Raw genomic sequence first — 5,616 nt, 5'->3', positions numbered from 1 at the left:
GCTTGGGAGGCGAACTATCCCCAACCAGCAGGGAGCCAGGAGCCCAGGGGAGCCCCCAGCGCATCCCTCTGCCCTCTTCCTAGCAGCCACCAGCACAAGAGACACAATTAGGGTCTGAGTCAGCCCAGCTGATGCCCAGCTGTCAGACCCTGATAGATATCCTTGCGGTGGGGTTGAGGGTCTCAGCTGGGTAGAAATGGTGCATTAAAACCACCCCAGCTCATGCAGGATCCAGAGTTGCACCGGCTGCTCCAGCACTAAGCTGGGGAGAAGCAGGGACTTTGCACCAAAATGAACGTAGCACCCTTTGTCATGCCCACATGGCAAACCTGGGTGCTCATTCAAATCCGTGAGCATTTTCCTGTGGTGAGGGCCAGAGTGCCTGGCTTGGGAAAACAGGAGGAAATACAGGCAGAATTTTGCAGTCCCAGCCAAATGCAGTCACCTCCACCTATCACCTTCTCTTCCTGAAGGATTCTCTATGCACTTTTGGTCCCAAAGGTCTTATCATGTTCTTAAAATGGTTTCAGTATAATTGGACCTGGTCAGCATGTGGTGAAGCCAGAGCACAAGCTGACAAGCACAGGACTGGCCCTTATGTGTTGGTCATATCTTCCTTCCCCACAGAGATGTGACTAGGAAGAAGAAAAAGCTGTTAAAGCCCCTGAAACTGGCTAAAGGTGTAATAGACTGAAAAAGGGAATTACTGGGCAAAAATTGACACTCTTAATTTTTTATTTCCCCTGAATTCAGGAGGAGAACCAAATCTTTCACTTGTATTTCTTTGAATTACAGAAAGGGAATTCCATATGAAATTGCTTTGTTTTCTTCAAAGCTATTGATGACTTACGTGTTGATGACTTGCGTGTTTCATATTACAAGGTCAGGAAGAAAGGCTGGTTCTTTAAAATATTAATATTTTTTTTATTTTTTATTTTTTGCATAAAAATGAATGAATTCCTTGTTCCTTTCATTTTGACATGGTCTGTGGAGACCGTATGCTCAGCAAGTCTAAAAACTTTCAGGACAACCTGTCACAGCCTCTAGGAATAGACTAAATAAGTGTTAACCAAAGCATGAAATATGAAACACAACAACACAGGACAGAATGAAGTGGAACTCTGCTCTGTTTTCAAATCACGCATAAACAGATTTCCTTGCAATAAGCACAGCGCCGTTTCCCTTGTGCTTTGCTTGTGTTATCTTTTTCAGGGGGAGAAAAAAATGTGGCATTTCAAAATACTCGACCTGCTCCAAATGAAATTATTTCTGTTATTCTAAGCTGGATCCCACCAAAAATGAACAGAGAAAACTGTTCAGAAAATTCATGTCTTTTTAGTGTGCATTTTTCTCTGCTTTTTCTACCAAGAGTGTTGTCCAGTCAGAAGGTACTAATAGCCCTCCATGGACAGCTTTGAAGATGAAGGAACTAAAATTAGCAGTTGAGTTCAGGACCAGGTTCCAATAAATATTACCCAGCCCTTAAAAAAAAAACCTTGGTAAAGTATAAAGTCTTAGAGTGCCTTTTTAAAAAGAAAATAGCCCTTGGCAGTGGTATTAATGCCTTTTACGGACATTTGCACATTATACATCTTTTCCTACAGCTAGGATATTTCTGAGGAATACAAGAGCCTTGGTGAGCGGTGAGTAAGTGAGGTTCTTGCAGCTGCTGCTTTACAGGTTTCAGTAAATCTCACACCTCAGAATATATTTCAGTCCCTGTTAGGTCCTGCCTGCTAGCAGTTGTTGTGCTGCATTGATGTCCCACTGGAGGAATGTTGGCAGAAAGTATACGACGCTTGTTTCTGTAGCAAGTGCAGTTACTTCCATAGCTCATGCTTTACTTTCAGGCTTTAACTCAGCCTTGCTCAAGAGACTGTCTCCTGAGGGGTCTCCTTCCATTCCCCTGAAACAATTGATGTTGCTGATGGCCAGAACTGGCGACAGAGCAAAGTGAACCCTTGGCCAGCTCCAAGGTAGCAATTCACTTTATTTTTAGAGTGCAATTAATATCACCCCAATGCAGATACGCAGTGCTTTTCACCCTGCTTTAAGGGGCTCTGCAATCCTTTGCTAGTGAGCCAGCTGTCAGTGTCAGTGCACACAGGATGTGACTAAGATTTGGAAATTCAGTTCATGCTTGTGTGAATTCAAGCAACTTCCAGTGCTATGGAAAGCAGAGATGCCCTCCGCTCTCCTTCCAGCTTTCCTCCTAGAAACACGCCAAAAATCCCATTGCTTTTGGTGACAGACATCACTGCAACATAGCTCTGCCGGAAAAAAAAAGAGTAAATCACAGATGCACACTCTGCCTCGCAGCTTCAGCTGGGAGAAATGAGAGTCGCAAGCTCTGGAAATAAATCTGCCTCTCGCTCAGCACCAGATAACCGACAAGTGTTCGTCCATCTGCCGTCAGCAGTCAAACTGTGAGTTTGCTGATGTGATATTACAGTGTCGCAATTGACTGAGGCTTTTTGGACCGTGTTCCACGCTCGTGTGTTGGCTCTCCCACAGCAGCATTCTGGGGGCGAGGGCTGAGAGGCAAAGGTGCTCCTTGAGACCGAACTGATGGAGCTGGGCGGCAGCGACGTGAACGGATGGCTGGAGCAGAGGCACTGCCTGACTGCGTTAGCACTTTCTGCCAGCAGCAATGACGGAGAAAGCTCTCCGCAGCTGTCCCTCAAATCTCTGTGCTGCATAGTCAAAACCCTTTCTGCTTCACAGCTCATCTGCAGTCACTTGTATCAGTTACCAGCCACAGCACTGAACTTCTGTCTTGGCATTTGGGTATCAATCCCTTTTGTCATCACTGTCCCCCATGGTGTCCTTAAATGGACACAAGACAGGGGTGATGATAACTCATTCACTGCAGCATCTCCAGTGTCTGGGCGGTGTGATCCACACACTGGCAGGGCCCACCAGCCGTGGTGGTGAATGTTTCCTCCCTTGGCTCAGATGGTCATGACAGCCACAGACAAAACCACCTTGCTCCAGGAGGCTTCCCAAAAGCTTTGCTGCTGGTGGAAAGGCCAAGCAGGGGGAATGCTTTTGTGTTCCATGCTGGCATCATTCAGCATCACCACCACTGCATTTTCCAGATGGGAGCAACCTGGACGAAGCCTGTCAGAGGGTCCCAGAAGCAGCTTGCTAGCTCAGGGATGAAGTAGCATCATCTCCATGATCAAGGAGAGATGAAAAGGACGGTGCATCCACCGCAAGCAGAGACACTGAAGAAAGTGTAGGGAAGATTACACAGAAGTTGTAGCTCATTAAAGGAAAACATGCTGAGATATTTTTATGTTGCTGCTAGTTATAAAAGAGCCAGTTAAAAAAGCTTATTACGGTAATTACACCAGTGTAAAGAGAGACCTAACAAAGATTACAGCACTTTAATATGCCATCATCATGGCTTAAGTGAAACATATTTAGGACTCAAACAAGGCATTCCCCATATGCCTGGGCAGGGGATAATAAAAGCAGAAATGCTGCTCAGGTGGCTGCAATGTTGGCAGAAAAGCTGTCTGTGGCTGCTCATTGCAAGGTGGAGGACTGGCCAGAGGAGGCTGGGATGTGGGGCTGACACTGCACGGTTGCCATAGGGGAGCAGGATGGCAGGCGAGAAGGGGCAGAGACGAACTGTGGAGTACATGGGGCACAGGCAGGTGATCTTGAGGTAGGCAGGCAGTGTAAAGATCTCTCCTTCACTGTCTCCATCACCCTGTCTGTTACGTGGATCATGAATCAAGAAAGAGGCCATCAAGACCCATCTCTGCCATGTGACCTGGCACTTTGGTTAAGTCCCCCACTTGCACCTCCAGCTTCCAGCAGCTGGGAGGAACTGGACCATAGAATTTAATGGCCCTGGTGGGATATTTCCTCCCTTAATTTATCCAGTCCCCTTCTAATACAGAATTTATGTTTTCACCTCTGCAGGTGGTGTCATCTCAAACTGTGCACTCCTCTGCACCCAGATTTATGCCAGCTTCTAGATAGAAACTCTCCTTTAACCCTTTATACTGTAAGTACCAACTACTTGGTCTTGCTTGATTTTGCTAGGGCACATCTCTCCTGGGTAGGCTCCTGCAAGAATTTTCCAAATTCTTAAAGAAACCCAAATCCCCCTCTCAGCCACTCACAGGTATCTGCATTTTGGCACAGCCCCATGCAGGAAGCATCTCAGTGAGCACCACTGTGAAGTCCACAGCCTTTTTACTTACTGGCATCCACTGATCTCCCCTAGTGCTCACAAATTACTTATCTAGATGCTGTCACCTTCACCACCATTATGTGCATGGTGGTGGAGCCCTCACAGCTATCACAAATCCGGTTTGGCCACCCTAGGCTCAGGAGGCTGTTAGTCCCTGGGGTGTATGAACTGACTGCATAGTGTATAACATAGATTCCACCTCCACAAGGTCATGGGGATTTTGACAGTGATGCTCAGTGCAGTACTATCAAACCCACTCCTCAGCTGGATTTTCATCTGAATATTGCTTCACTAACAGATGTTTCACTTTTCTTTGTATTGTTTCTTCACTCACAGTCTTCTGAGGAGCCAAGGCTGGAGCAGCTTGCAGCCATCTCCTCTCCCACAGCTAAACTACTGCTGCAGCCAAATCTCCTCCCTTGGATTGGCTCTTGCAATCCCAGGGGCACCCATTTCAGCATAAACTGTAAACAAGTGGGTGCAAATCATGTTTACTCATGAAGGAATAACATGCAGATTTGGATTCATGAAACCTGATTCCAGTCTCCTAAAAGGAAGCACGGCATCAAGCAAAGCATTATTCAGGTTGGGTTGTCAGCTTACAGCAATGTAAGGTACGTGAATAGCCAGGCAAGCCAGCCAGCAGAATCCATTTCACCCCTTAGCAAATACCCAGATGGTGCTCGCCATGCTGAGAGTGAAGTGTCCTTTCTAACCTCAGAGGCATTGCTTGGAGCTCTTCCCCAGTTGCACTGACTGTAAAGGTGGCACTTGGAAACAGACAGGAATGCATTTTCTGTTTTTAATTCAATTTAAGGGATTTAGAAAAGGCACTTGGTGACAATTTTAGGAGTTTTGATACAGGGGTGACAATGATTTTGCAAATGAATTCATGCAAGTGTGTGATTACCTGAGTTCCTGTGTTCAACACGGGCATCAGCTAGCTGCAGAGCTGCCCACCTCAGGCCTCGTTAAAAACAGGGGACAATGTAGATTGCAAATGTAAAACAAGTGGTTAAATCACACTTTAACTTACTTAAGACTCTGCTGAGCATGTCCTTACTCCCATTTAGCAGAAGGCACCTTATACCACTCCAAAAAGCCACCATGAGCGAGCTCCAGATCAGCCCCTCATTGCAACTGGTGGCTTTCCTACCTGCAGTCGTGTGTATGGGTAATACTGCTGCATAGAAAACAGACATTTGTGAGGTCTGGTGCAAAAGCAGGTGAGCATAGGAGTAAAGTGACAGGAGTGACTGATCCTGGCAGAGTGTGTTTAAAACCCTTGCGGCAGCCGGACCCCTGCGGGAATGCCATCCCCTGGCAGCTCGCACCTGATGTGGATGTGATTTACACCCATGCTGCATGTGCCTGCACGTTTGGATAGAGGTGCCCCTACACTGAGGCCG

General features: G+C 46.7%; 1 long non-coding RNA gene across 1 annotated transcript; it reads left to right on the top strand.

The window, feature by feature from the left end:
* Positions 1 to 2,133: 2,133 nt before the first annotated feature.
* LOC136007735 (uncharacterized) lies at positions 2,134 to 5,182 on the top strand. Its single transcript, XR_010609837.1, has 3 exons — positions 2,134 to 2,426; positions 3,934 to 4,018; positions 4,544 to 5,182. It is a non-coding gene; the product is annotated as an uncharacterized LOC136007735 (long non-coding RNA).
* Positions 5,183 to 5,616: the final 434 nt, after the last annotated feature.

Source organism: Lathamus discolor, chromosome 2 (genome assembly GCF_037157495.1).
Source record: "Lathamus discolor isolate bLatDis1 chromosome 2, bLatDis1.hap1, whole genome shotgun sequence".
Lineage (NCBI taxonomy): Eukaryota > Metazoa > Chordata > Aves > Psittaciformes > Psittacidae > Lathamus > Lathamus discolor.
Note: the sequence above shows the minus strand (reverse complement) of the source record. Positions and strands in the feature narration are given on the sequence as shown.